Here is a 14,259-nt window from a genome sequence, read left to right as displayed (position 1 = left end):
ACTAGTACCAGATTGTCTTCTGTTTACCTTCAGTGTAGATGGTCTTTCTTTCTTCTCATGAACATGAAGGAATTTCAAGTCCAGTTTTGATTGCGTGTTATCAAACAATGTGAGAAGCAGCCATTGTCAGGACTGTAAAAGTCTTCAGCATCCTGTATGTAATATACTTCATGGACTTTGCTTTTCACGAAGCCATTTGCCCTCAGGTGCCAAGAGGTCCCTGTGGGCTATAACCCCAAACCTCTTTGATCCGATTTCTAAAATATGACCATGCCCTAGATGAAATTGCTTTATTTCACCATGTTGTTCCAGCTCTGAGTTGATTTTTTTCTAGTTTTTTTTTTTTTTTTTCTGAGTTGATTTTGAACTCCTGTCATAATATATAGGTATCATACTTCAATTTCTTTGGCTGAAGTTCTTTCCTTCCTACCTTTTAGTTTCCTCTCTTAGCCATCTACGCGCGATCATCGACTACGTGGTCCTCATTGCTGTCCTCTTCCCTCTCTGTCTCCATCCCTATTTGCTCATGATCCATCCACAAGTATTAATTGAGAGCCTCCTATCGGAAAAGCACTGGACTCCTTAGGCGCTGGACTGGACACAGTCTTTGCCTGTTTTGTCACTGAGGATTATTAGGCCAGTTGAGATTTATGGCTGTATTATCACAAGGATTTCCCTATGCTTGTTAAAACAAATGTTCTCTGAAGATCTCTGCATTTTCTGCTACTTAGGAACGGACTGGTGTTTGAAGTGCTTGCCAGACCCTTACTGCACTGTGCTATCCTGTAGCTGGCAAAATGGCGCTCACCTCGGCCTTCACCTCTGTCTTGAGCCTCTCTGTTATTCTCCAGAAACATTCTTCACATTTTCCTGGAGTTTCCTTAGTTAATTTTTGGTAAGTGTTTTCTCCCTCTCTCCCCTCACTGTATATTTAAGCAGACTATTATGAGGACTTGTTTCTGGTGGGCAGGCGTATACCCGGGTTAGCTCTTCTTTGAATCTGGAGCCCAAACGACTCAATTTGAATCCCTCTGAAAATTCCTCTCTTCTCATTTGTTTAGCATTTCTACCTCTTCTCCTCAAACCCCAGGCTTTTATCTAAGACATCGGGGGGCAGATGTTGTGTTCTTCAGGTGGGCAGTGGGTGAGCGTGCGTCACGACCCACGGGTGCTTCAGCAGCAGGCGTCGCTGCCACATCTGCGGCCGCTGTCATGACGGGGCAGCCCAGTTCCTAGGAAGGAGGAAGTCGCTCCATCTCTGACTGGGGCCCGAGAGGTGGGTCTGTTTCCCGCTGCTGCTCCCCAGCAGTCTGCTGCGATGCTGGTTTTCCACCCTCTTTCTCTCCCTGGTGGTAACCCTTCCAGGATCAGAACAATCTCCTTCTCTTCTCCCCGTCTTTTCTTCCTCCTCCTTCTCCTCCTGGCTCCTTGAGCTAGGCTTACCTTAAATGTTTCTCATTATAAAGCCTTCACATTTTGAAAACAAAATTAATTGAATCCTCCTCTGTGTTTCTATGGTTATTTCTCTGTTGTAGCCCTTATCATTTCATATCGTAGCTCTCTCTATGCTGCGAATCCCTGAGCTCATACAGGATAAGCACAGGGTATTACTAATATCATTTCTCTTAAACCTAGCAGAGTATGCACGTGGAGTAAATACAGCGGCATAGTTATGAGCGCTGACTCTGGGACGAGTCTGCTGATGGGCATATGTTGGTCTCTCCAGCCCTTAACTATGTCGTCTTGGGCACCTTACTTAACTTCTCTGTGCCTCAGTTTTTTTCTTTTGCAACTTGGAAGTGATCAGAATGGTACTCAGGACAGTTTCTGCCATATAATAAGTGCTATTTGAATGCCTACTATTAAAAAAAATAAACGTCTACTATTAGGTGTTGAATTCAGTTTAACAGAATCATTATAATCAAGTTCATCACTCATTTATTTAGTGAAGAAGCACATTTTGTACAATGATGGTCATTATACCTAAATGGGACTGAGGATACAGTAGGCATTCAATCAGTATTTTTGAATGGATGAATGAACGACTGTGCTGGATAGTAGAGATACAAAGAAATGCAAGTCCTAATTTCCTTCCTTCAGGCCTCACAGATTGGGAATACAGAGGGGAGATAAGAGGATACCTGAATGTACACAGATATGCCTTCATCTGGCTGTAGACACTTGGGTTGCTTCTACTTTTTGGCTGTTGTGAATGGTGCTGCTGTGAACAAGAGAAGGCAACTCTCTCTATGACACCCTGCTTTCAGTTCTTTTGGGTCTACATGCAGAAGTGGGATGGCTGGATCATATGACAGTTATATTTTTAATTTTTTAAGGAAATGCCATAACGTTTTCCATAGCACTTGTGCCATTTCATATTCCCACCAAGTGTAAGGAGAGTCAATAATTTTTCAGTTGATCTTTTTCTTTTTTTCAAGATTTTATTTATTTATTTGACAGAGAGAGAGACACCTAGAGCAGGAACACAAGCAGGGGGAGTGGGAGAGGGAAAGCAGACCTCCTGCTCCCGATGTGGGGCTCGATCCTAGGACCCTGGGATCATGACCTGAGCTGAAGGTAAATGCTTAATGACTGAGCCACCCAGGTGCCCCAAATTTTCAGTTGATCTTAAAGGAGAGGTAATAAATTAGGTTTTTGTCTCTAGTGTTAACCCATGTATGTCCGGTGTCTTTATTGCTTTAAAATATATGTTCCCTATAGGAAACCATCAAACCACATCTTTTCACCTTTCTAATTTGTAAGAATTGTATATAGTAAGAAGACTATAAAAGAAAATGGCTTTCTATTTCTTTAGGTTGAACTTTCATAACTGACTCTATAGGTAATTAAAATGAAAGGAGATTTATTTACCTCCTGATTCTCCGGGCTCACGGTTAGCATCTTCCTAAACTTGCTAAATAATCATTAATTATCAGCCACTGGCTCATAGTTCTTGATTTAGGCTTTTCATTGTTTATTGAACATTTCTATTTCTGTATTTTGTTTCTTTGAAAACATATCTCATTAGGGTAACCATGAGCGAGTTATTATGTGAATTCCACCCACCTATGCTTTCTTTTTCAAACAGTGGAAGTGCTAAAGTTTGCCAAACTTGGACCTTAAAATATAAGCAGATCAATTACTATTGTTGCCATTGGGCTATTGGCTGGCTCACCAGTACTCCAGGGAGACATGGTGCAATTCAAAGATCTCATCTTGGGGCGCCTGGGTAGCCCAGTGGGTTAAGCCTCTGCCTTTGGCTTGGGTCATGATCTCGGGGTCCTGGGATGGAGCCCTGCATTGGGCTCTCTCCTCAGCAGGGAGCCTGCTTCCCCCCCCCACCACCCCCCACCACCTGCTGCTCAGCCTATTTGAAAAAAGATCTCATCTTAATGAAAAAAGAACAATGAGTTCCTCCTCTCTCCCCCCCCTTTTTAAAGAAATATGTAGCCCCAATATTTGATGGATTTAAGGGTTCTTTTGCCTCTCTGGATTTGTGAGGATTCTATCATTTTAGACATAGTGCATGAAGAGGATGATTGTTTAAAACTGTTCTTGTAACAACTAGAAGGGATTTCGGTAATTTTCTTAAATCTCATGATAGTTTTTGTGTTTTATAACATACTTTATGTACTTTACCCCAAAGTTAAATTTTCTCATACTTCAAGTTTGTTTTCCATCAAAATATAGAGCACAGATACTCACTGAAGCCCTCTAGCTAACAGATAACATGACTCTGATTACATTCCATATGGTAGTTGAGAGTGAAGGGCTCTATGCAGTATAAATGAGTCTGGCCGAGGAAGACTAAGGTAGAAGAACGGTGAAATTAGGGTGACCCTATGCATTGGATTTTAAGTTTTATCTTTATTAAAAATATTATTAGAGAAAACATAATATTGTGTCTTTCTTTTCCATATCAAACTGGGATTTTAAATAAAGAGGAGGTAGACTAGGTCAAGGGCAGGGATCCTAGAGTCACACTCTCATCTGTAAACTACAGTTAGTAATGGGTTGTTATGCCACTTACATGAGTTAATATACGTAACTTGCTAGAACAATGATCATTTGGGAGGATGTGCTATGTAAGATTTTGCTATTGATTTTCTAACCAGCCACGAAGTCTTAGATTGTTCTACGTATCTGGTATTCTCCCAGGCATCATGTTGTTGTCATCTGCAAAAACTAGAATTTTCTTTTTCCTGAATGGTTTTAAAAATCTGGACTTACCAAAGGTCTAAAATCCCTGATGGACTGAACATCAAAGTCTCTTAGATCGTGAATGCGCAGGGAACACCTGGAGATTCAGTGAGTCCATCACAAATATTTTCTGGGTGATTGTAAGCATCTTTAATGAATGAATCATTGAGTAGGCAGATGGGCTGTGGGAGGCAAACCCCTAGTAAATTTTTTCTTTTACTACAGAAATATTTCTGAGCAGTAAATACCCACCATTCATGACTATAAACATTCTTTAATAATAAAGTATATATATATATATAATATATATAAATATATATTGAATATAAACACTCTTTAATAATAAAGTATATATTATATTTAAATATATATAAATATAAATGTTCTTTCATAATAAAGTAATTACTGTTTCTCTTTTCTGTGTTTTGACATATATTATCTCATCTGTTCTTCATGGCCATTTTTTCTCAGGATGGATAGATTGAATGCAATAGTGTATGTGATAGTACTTTAAAAGCAATTTTTGATAGCTTTATTGAGATATATTTCACATAACATAAAATTCACCCATTTTAAAGTGTATACTCTCTAGGAGTGTGTTCATAGAGTTACGAAGCCAATACCATAGTCTAATTTTATTATTTTTTATTATTTATTTTTTTAAAAGATATTTTATTTTTTATGTATCTGACAGACAGAGATCACAAGGAGGCAGAGAGGCAGGCAGAGAGAGGGGGGAAGCAGGCTTTCCGCAGAGCAGAGAGCCCGACGCGGGGCTCGATCCCAGGACCCTGAGATCATGACCTGAGCTGAAGGCAGAGGCTTTAACCCACTGAGCCACCCAGGCGCCCCCATAGTCTAATTTTAGAACATGCTCAACTCCTCTATGTTTTGGTGGGGTCCCATTCTGGACATTTCATATGAATAGATCAATATAGTCTCTGACCTTTTGTGTCTGGCTTGTTATCCATGTCGTAGCAGCTGTCAGTACTTCATTCCCTTTATGGCCAGATTATGATTCCATTGCATGGATGTACTCTATTTTGTTTTTCCATCATCAGTTGATGGGCATTTGGGTTTCCACTTTTTGCCTGTTATCACTAATGCTGCTATGAATGTTTGTGTACAAGTTTTTGTGTGGCCTTTTTTTTTTTTTTTATGGTTTGGCTTGGTTTGGGGAGGGAGGAAAGAGAAAGAGGGAGAGGGGAGAGAGAGAGAATCTTAAGCAGGCTCCATGACCAGTGTGGAGCCTGACATGGGCCTTGATCTCACAACCCTGAGATCATGACCCAAGTCAAAATCAAGAGTTAGATGCTTCACTGAAACTGACTGAGCCACCATGGACATGTTTTTAATTCTGCTGGATGTATACCTAGGAATGGAATTGCTGACTCATATGACAACTCTATGCTTAGCATTTTGAGCAACTGGCATATGCTTGCACAATTTTTTATTCCAACTGTGTGAGAGTTTCAATTTCTCCACATCCTTGCTAACACTTATTATTGCTTGTCTTCTTGATTTTAGCCATCACAACTGGTAGGAAGTAGTGAAAATACTTTTTTTTTTTTTTAAAGATTTTATTTATTTATTTGACAGATAGAGATCACAAGTAGGCAGAGAGGCAGGCAGAGAGAGAGGAGGAAGCAGGCTCCCCGCGGAGCAGAGAGCCCGATGCGGGGCTCGATCCCAGGACCCTGGGAACACGACCCGAGCCGAAGGCAGAGGCTTTAATCCACTGAGCCACCCAGGTGCCCCAATACTTTTTTTTTTTTTAAATTAAAGAAAACACAATAGAGAAAAAGTAAAGTAGAAATAGTACAGAAAACATTGTTCAGGTCTGGCCTGCCTCCCAGTGTTACAGTTTTTTCTATAGCCCTCCAAAGTGGTCTCTGCGTATATAACAATCCTTATATATATAATTTAAAAGGTACATATCTGAGAGTATAAACTCTCTTATATTATTCTTTTCCACTTAATATATTTTAGAGCAATTTCTATAGAAGAATGTGTTGATCTACCTTATTCTTCTCACTCTCAGCAGAGAACTCCTTTTTGAAGATAGAAGAAATTCATATAAATAGTTTTCCTATTGAAGGGCATTTTCACTGTTTCCAGTATTTTGCTGTTATAAGTAATGTCCCATGAGCACCTTTGTGAGGTTGTCTTTGCATACATTTGTGAAGATACTCATGGAAAAAATTAATTATGCTGCTTCATGTTCCCAATGATAGGGGATGAAAGTACTTGTCAGCCCATGGTCTCTCCAACATATAAAACCCTGCATGCATTAGAAAATAAAGCATGAAGGAATATCCCCAAATGTAGGAATGAGTTTATATAGCACAATATCAAACATACCTTAAAGGCCATCAGATTTTCCTGTCATAGCCAATGTGGTACCTGAAAAAATAGTTTAATGAAAGTGAGTTTGACCTATAAGGATGAATCAAATGTATATTATTATAAAGTTTGAAGTTTAACTTTCTCAATCTATTGAAGTTGAATCCCAGAAAACGTGACTAAGCTTTCAAATTTCTGAAATAAATTCAGGCATTGCAATAGTCTAAATTTGCCTTAATAATTAGTAAAACCAGATGCTAGATGAAATAGTGTGTTGGCCCATTTGTCTCTACAGTTGACATGAATTAATCAGTTGCTGTATGTCAGGCAGAACTTCAAGTGCTAGAAAAAGGAAGGATGGTAAGAGACTTACATTGGTCCCAAGTAATATATGGTCTCAGTAAGGGAGACACATATAGAGAAATACTCATAAAGGATATGGAATAGAGGTAGGCACAACTATAGGCAAGCTGTGTGTGTTAGTAGACCACAGGCTAAACTGCTGTTTTAATAAAAGGCCCCCAAATACTTGGGAGATCGCTTTTGGGAAGAGACCAAAAATACTTGTGGAAAAGAAGAGTGGACATGGGGAGTAAGCCATTTCTTTTTAAGCAAGAAACTTGGAAGTTGTACACGGTACTTCTCAAAATCCATTGGCAAGCCAATTCTAGTTGCAAGGCAGGCTAGGAAAAGAAACCCTAGCTGGGTGACTCTGCATCTCCATATTGCTCTGGAGGAAGTGGGGGATGGACTTAGGCTCCACAGACTGGGAGACAGATGGACGGCAGTACTGTGCCACTGTGATGTTTTCAACACTGTGGGAGAAAAGGAACCCCTAAACAGTTCCTTGTCAACATAGAGCTTATAGTCTGTCACAGATTACAAGAAGTCACAGAGGCCCCAAGTTGTTAATGAGCTAGACTATTCTATATAAAATCTTATGGTGACATAATAACTGTGATTCATGTGATCACGTAATAAAGGCTATACAATAGGATTTGTGTAAAATGCCAGTCGTGACATAGTTGCTTACACATAAAGGGAGTGAGCGAGGGAGAGATGAGTGTGAATTGGTGCTCTCAAGAAGAGACCCTTAAGATATGTTTGATATTATGCAATGTAAACCAATACCTACTTTTAGGGAATATTATTTCCTCATGCATCATTTTTAAAATGTAGACTCATGGATTTATATACTCAAAAATCTCCATGAAAAACATGGCTGTGGTTCTTTCTATCCACTTTTTTTTAGGAATTAGATTTTTCTGGGTTGTGCATTTATGAGTATATATTTCCTTCAGTGAAAGTTTTCTGGAAAACAAAATTTACCCATGTATCTATTTCTGATAATCAACACTGTTTAGTAATTCTAAGCTGTGGCAGTTTGGACCTTATAGAGAGTCAGTGGCTAGTAATTTGTAGAGTATATTTAGTGGGAAGGGGACGATGAGAAGTGCTCTTCAGTGTTTTCTCCCCATTGTCTTCCCAGATTTGGGTCAATGCTCCCTGGTAACACTGGTGAGCAAGGAGCGTTCAGAGTTCTAGATAGGGATTACTTTATTTCTAGGTATTTTATTTATTTTTTAAAATTTTTATTTATTATTGTTATTATTATTATTAGCATATAATATATTATTCATTTCAGGGGTACAAGTCTGTGATTCATCAGTCTTACACAGGACACAGCACTCACCATGGCACATAGCTTCCCTGATGTCCATCCCCCCACCACCCCATCCCCTCCACCCCTCTCCCCTCCAACAGCCCTCAGTTTGTTTCCTGAGATTAAGAGTCTCTTATGGTTTGTCTCCCTCTCTGATTTTTGTCTTGTTTCATTTTTTCTTCTCTTCCCTGATGATCCTCTGCCTTGCTTCTCAAATTCCACACACCAGTGATATTTCTAGGTATTTTAAAAGAGATATTTTGTAGTTTTTCTTTTAGAACCAGCAGTGATGAAGAACATTTACCAGGTTTCCAATAAAAAAAATTTTTTTAAGTGACCAGCTATAATTCTGCCAAGTTTTCCAAACAGTTTTCCTTTAGAGTGAGAAACAGTCCTCTGATTAGCTTGAAGTAACATTCTCTTCTTTTGGAATGCTAACCTTAAAACAAGACCCGTTGAGGCAGGTTTTTAATTTTGGCATCAAATGTACAATTTCTAAAGATATGGGACTGGAGAAGTCATTGCCACGCTTTGTTCTGGAAATCAGGTCTCATTTTCTGACTACGATTTTTTAAAAAATCACATTCTCTCAACTGGAGAGGTCAGAGTTCAGACTGTTCATCCTGCCTCTATAAGCTTTTGTTCCAGGAATCCAAGATTTATTTGAGGAGAAACCTGGAAAACTAACCCAAGCAGAGAAAAAGAAATTGCTGTTGTGTGAAATGCGGGAAAAGAAGACAGTCTTGAGGAACTAGAATCTATGTAGGGAAATGGTCTCATCACAGTCTTCTGACACTTAAAATAGCACTGCATAGACTATTTAGATCTTTTTTAAAGAAAGATTTTATTTATTTATTTGAGAGAGTGACAGAGACAGCAAGAGCAGGGGGAAGGGCAGAGGGAGAGGGGCACACAGACTCCCTGCTGTGTGGAGAGCCTGACTTGGGGCTCCATCCCACAAACCTGAGATCTTGACCTGAGCTGAAAGCAGATGCTTAAGCAACTGAGCCACCCAGGTGCCCCTCCATAGACCATTAAATCTTAAGGAAGCATGACAGTCTGTCAGGTGTCATTATTAGCGGTTTCAATCTTTGGATGACCCTGACTTTGCCATATGACCCTGGGCAAATTTGCCTGAAATGGATAATATTAATTTCTTTAGTGAAAGGCTCTCCACTGGGATTTCCTACGGGTCATGATCTGTGGGATCCTAGCTATGAAATAGGAGGGAGCACATAATGATTTGTTTAAGATTTACATTTGTTTGATCAACAGTTGTACAGCTGGAAATTCATTCCTCGGACATTTGAGAGTTAAAGTCACTACTTCTGGATTTTTCTCTCTTCACTTGTCCTCAGTAATTCCCTTGCAATAACTCTACCCGTGTAGAAGGTGTCTAATGCAGACAGTAAGACACAAAGAGTCTTAGATTATGAACGGAAACAATGACGCATATAGGACATTTTTGTTGAATGTTTCATGGAATTATTATTGGAGAGTACTCTTAGAATGTCCCGAAGCTGCAAATTTAGAGAAAAAAAGTGGAAAGAATTAATATTCAAACTTGAAGACTTACCCGGTAACTTTTACTTAGCTGGTAAAACATGGTCCAATTTAAACAAAGTGTTTTTAGTATTCTTAGAACAAACATCCTAAATAAACACAAATGGCGATATGAGACACAGATAGAACTTAGTGAACCGTGTTTTCCAGAACTGCTGTCTACCAGCCAGTGGGTATGGCACACCAGAGAGAAGAGAATTAAGAATGTGCTAATAGCAATGCATTCTGTAGCCCACTCTACCAGACAGGGGCCTTGAAACAACACATTCTACTAGGAAGATATTCTACTGAAATAATATTTTAAGCAGATTACTTAATATGCATGAGGAGGTCTACCATTTCTTGCAGTGACCTTGTAGGCAACTCTTCAAGATTTCTGTCTTTGTGCATTTAAGCAAAGGAGTTAGCTCCGTGTTTTGGCTGGCAAATTTTGCACATGCGTAGCTTTGGTGAAGGAGAGGTATACTTGTGCCCTGTGCGTTGGCGAGGCAGCTTCGCCGCAACAGTAGCTTTTAGCAGCTACCAGATTTGCTAAAAGCAGCCATGTCCAATTACCAATAAGTGCCATGCACCTGTAGTTACTAGGAATTCAACCTCTTTAGAGGCTGAATCTTAATATGGCCTTCTTTTTTTTATTAAATTTTTAAATTTTTAAATAGTAAAAATCTTATGCCCTGGGAGAATAAAGAAAATTAGCAATGGCAAAATAGAAACATTCTGAAATGTATTGTTAATATTGATTTAAATATAGAGCCAAGGGACATTTTAAAAAACCATATTATTTAAAAACACTGTCTTCTCACAGTTCACTTCCAAATTTTGGATTTCATTTTCATATGAATATTGTAGTTGTTTTCTCAGAAATTTACAGTGTGGACACTGGTTCCCTATGTATGTTTCCATCATTTTCTGCAAAATCATTCACCTGAATAATAAACGTTAACAGTGCCAAATTGCAAAGACATAGAAAAAATGTTCAACTTCTTTTCAGGGTTTCAAATTCACTGCAATGGAAAGGACTCCTGTATACTATGAAAATGGTATTTTCAACAGGTATTACTTATTTTAAAGTGTTTTCAACATTTTTTCCTTGAACATTTGATGCCCTTTCCCTGAAAATGTTTGTTTACACTCTGAAAGTATATCTGGGAGTTCTGGGCAGTATAATCTTCCTTCCTTGTTCTTTCCTGCCTTTTTTTTTTTTTTTTTAATCTTTTAAAGTATATTATAGAACAAAGAAATCTGTCAAGTTAAGCATTTTCTGGAGTGACTAGTTTCTAATTAGACTAATAGACTAATAAAATAATCTAATGCAACTGTATGTTCAAAAATTCTCAGTTATAATTCTTTTAAAATGCCAAGAACACCAAAATAATCAAGTCTGTTGTAGAACATACAGTAATTAAAAAAATTTTTGTATTTATTTATTTGTATTTATAAATTTGTATTTATTTATTTATTTATTTATTTGAGAGAGACAGAGCGAGCAGGAGGAGGAGAAGAGGGAGAGGGGCAAGCGGACTCTGTGCTGAGTGTGGAGCCTGACATGGGGATTAATCCCGTGACCCCAAGATCATGACGTGAGCCAAAATCAAGAGTTGGGTGCTTAACTGACTGAACCACCTGGGCTCGCTGAACATCTAGCTCAGTATATTTGCTGATCATATACTGAGATTGACCATAATGAAGAATCATTGACGTCTTCAACTGTTGATGTGTTTTAAAGTTAGGATTGTCCCTCATGGTTCGTCTCTCAACCACAAGAGATTATGGACTCTGGGAAACAGGGTTTTAGAGGGGAGGGCAGTGCGGGGATGGGTGAGCCTGGTGATGGGTATTGAGGAAGGCATGGACTGCATGGAGCACTAGGTGGTATACACAAACAATGAATCATAGAACCCTACATCAGAAACTAATGATGTACTGTATGGTGACTAACATGACATAATAGAAAAATGGAGAAAAAAGTTAGGCTTGTGATATCCCAGCAAGAAGATCCTACAAACTGTCACTGTTTTGGTTTGCACTGCCCATCTTTGAGAACTCAGCAATTTCTATATGCATAAACTCCATTTTGGAAAAATTACGCAAATGGGAAGTTATTCCCCAAGTCGGTTATTTTATTGAATTTGAATAGGCTGGTTTCCAACAAGTATCATCACTTGAGGTGCATAGATAATGCTGTAGTGTTAAGTGGGCATATGCAATTATTTAGGTAAAAGTTTGGTTGAAGTTTATTGATGTGGAATTTCTAAATCCTGCAGTTTCTGGTTTATCTTGTTTATGTGGAAAATAATGGAAGCACACAGTCAGTTAAGTCCTCCTCCTCCAGCTTCCCTCTTTTTATCTTTTTCTTTTTTTAAGATTTTATTTATTTATTTGACAGACAGAGATCACAACTAGGCAGAGAGGCAGGCAGAGAGAGAGGGAGGGAAGCACGCTCCCCGCTGAGCAGAGATCCCGATGCGGGGCTCAATCCCAGGACCCTGAGATCATGCCCTGAGCCGAAGGCAGAGGCTTAACCCACTGAGCCACCTAGGCACCCCTTCCATCTTTTGTTCTTACCTGTATTTGCCCTTGCTTACCTTTCTCCTTGCTGGCATGTCCTTAGAACCCATATCATGTCTGTCAGCGACATCAAGTCTGCTGCTGTGGGAACCAGTAGGACTTTATGATGCTTCAGATGGGATTGACTATGGTAATGCAGGGCGAGGAGCTGGAGAGGAGTCTGAGTTTGCAAGGGGATAAGACCAGGGGAGACATCTGAGATGTTCATCCAAACAGGAAGTCATCAGAATTAGCAGCAAGGAGAGAAAAATAGAAGACAAAAACGCACAGAAGAATAGTCAACAGAAATATTCATTGTTGCACTGCAGGTATGATTTGAAGAAGGGGAAAGTTTATTTTATTTTTTTAAAGATTTTATTTATTTATTTATTTATTTATTTATTTGAGGGAGGGATGGAGAGAGAGTGAGAGAAAGAGAATGAGAGGGGAGGTCAGAGGGAAGCAGACTCCCTATGGAGCTGGGAGCCTGATGTGGGACTTGACCCCGGGACTCTGGGATCATGGTCTGAGCTGAGGCAGTTGCTTAACCAACTGAGCCACCCAGGAGGCTTTATTTTTTAAGAAAGTTTATTTTTAAGAAAGAAAGAAAAGTCACCTGCAGTGTCCTAAGTCTAGAAAGCAGAAGGTACCTGTACCTTACATGAAGCTAAGCCTTTTGTTTTTAGCTAAGAAGTGTTACTATTAGGTCTGATTGTCACTGGGGAGAAAATAAAACTCTTTTTTTCCTAACATAATATTTATGAAATAAAAGACAACTGAATATGATAAAGTATCCCCCCTGAGATCTAATTATTTAGCCAAAAACTTGATCGATTTCTTTTGCTCAGGCTGGTGGCCATATTTTAGCAGCAGTCAGTTCTCATTGACCTTACTCGGGGTCGTTGCTAAGTCCAATGTCAGTCTTTGTTTTATTTGACCTGTCAGCCACATCTGACCCAGTTGATCACTGTCTTCATCTTGAGCCGTCCCTTCACTTGGCTGCCAGCGAATCTGCTTTCCTTCCTGTCCTCTCAGTCTCCTCTGCCGGTTACTCCTTATTTCCACAATCTCTCAGAGTTGGAACTCTCCTAGATCCATCCCCCCACCTCTTCTCCTCCTCCTCCTTCTTCTTCTTCTGTCTCAATTATACCAGTTGTCATGGTTTTAAATACTATCTATCTTTTGTACACTATACACAAAAATAAACTCAAAATAGATTTAAGACCTAAATATGAGACCTGAAACCATAAAACTCCTAGAAGAAAACATTTATTTCTTTGCAGTAATTTCTTTAACATGGGCCATAGAAAATTAAACTATTGGTATTAGGCAAAATAAAAAGGTTCTGCATAACAAAGGAAACCGTCAGCAAGACAAAAAGGCAACTTACTGAATGGGAGAGGATATTTGCAAATGACTTATCCAATAAGGGGTTACCACCCAAAATATATAAATAACTTATGCAACTCAACACCAAAAGAACAAATAATTCAATTAAAAAATAGGCAGAGTACCCGAAGAGACATTTTTTCCAAAGAAGACATACAGATGACTAACAGACACATGAAAAAATGCTCAACATAATTCATCATTAGGGAAGTTCAAATTAAAACCACAATGAGCTATCACTTTAAACCTGTCAGAATGGCTAAAATAAAAAACACAAGAACTAATGAGTCCCATTAACAGATGAATGGATAAAGAAGATGTGTGTGTATATATATATATAGATATACATACACACACACACACACATATACATACATACATATATATACACACACGTATACATACATTGGGATATTATGCAGCCGTAAAAAATGAAATCTTGCTATTTGCAATGATGTGGATGGAAATTGAGGGTATTATGCTAAGCGAAGTAAGTCAATCAGAGAAAAACAATGATCACATGATCTCACTGATATGAGGAATTAGAGAAACAA

The sequence above is a fragment of the Martes martes genome, assembly GCF_963455335.1.
Source record: "Martes martes genome assembly, chromosome: 6".
NCBI classification, from domain to species: Eukaryota; Metazoa; Chordata; class Mammalia; order Carnivora; family Mustelidae; genus Martes; species Martes martes.
Note: the sequence above shows the minus strand (reverse complement) of the source record.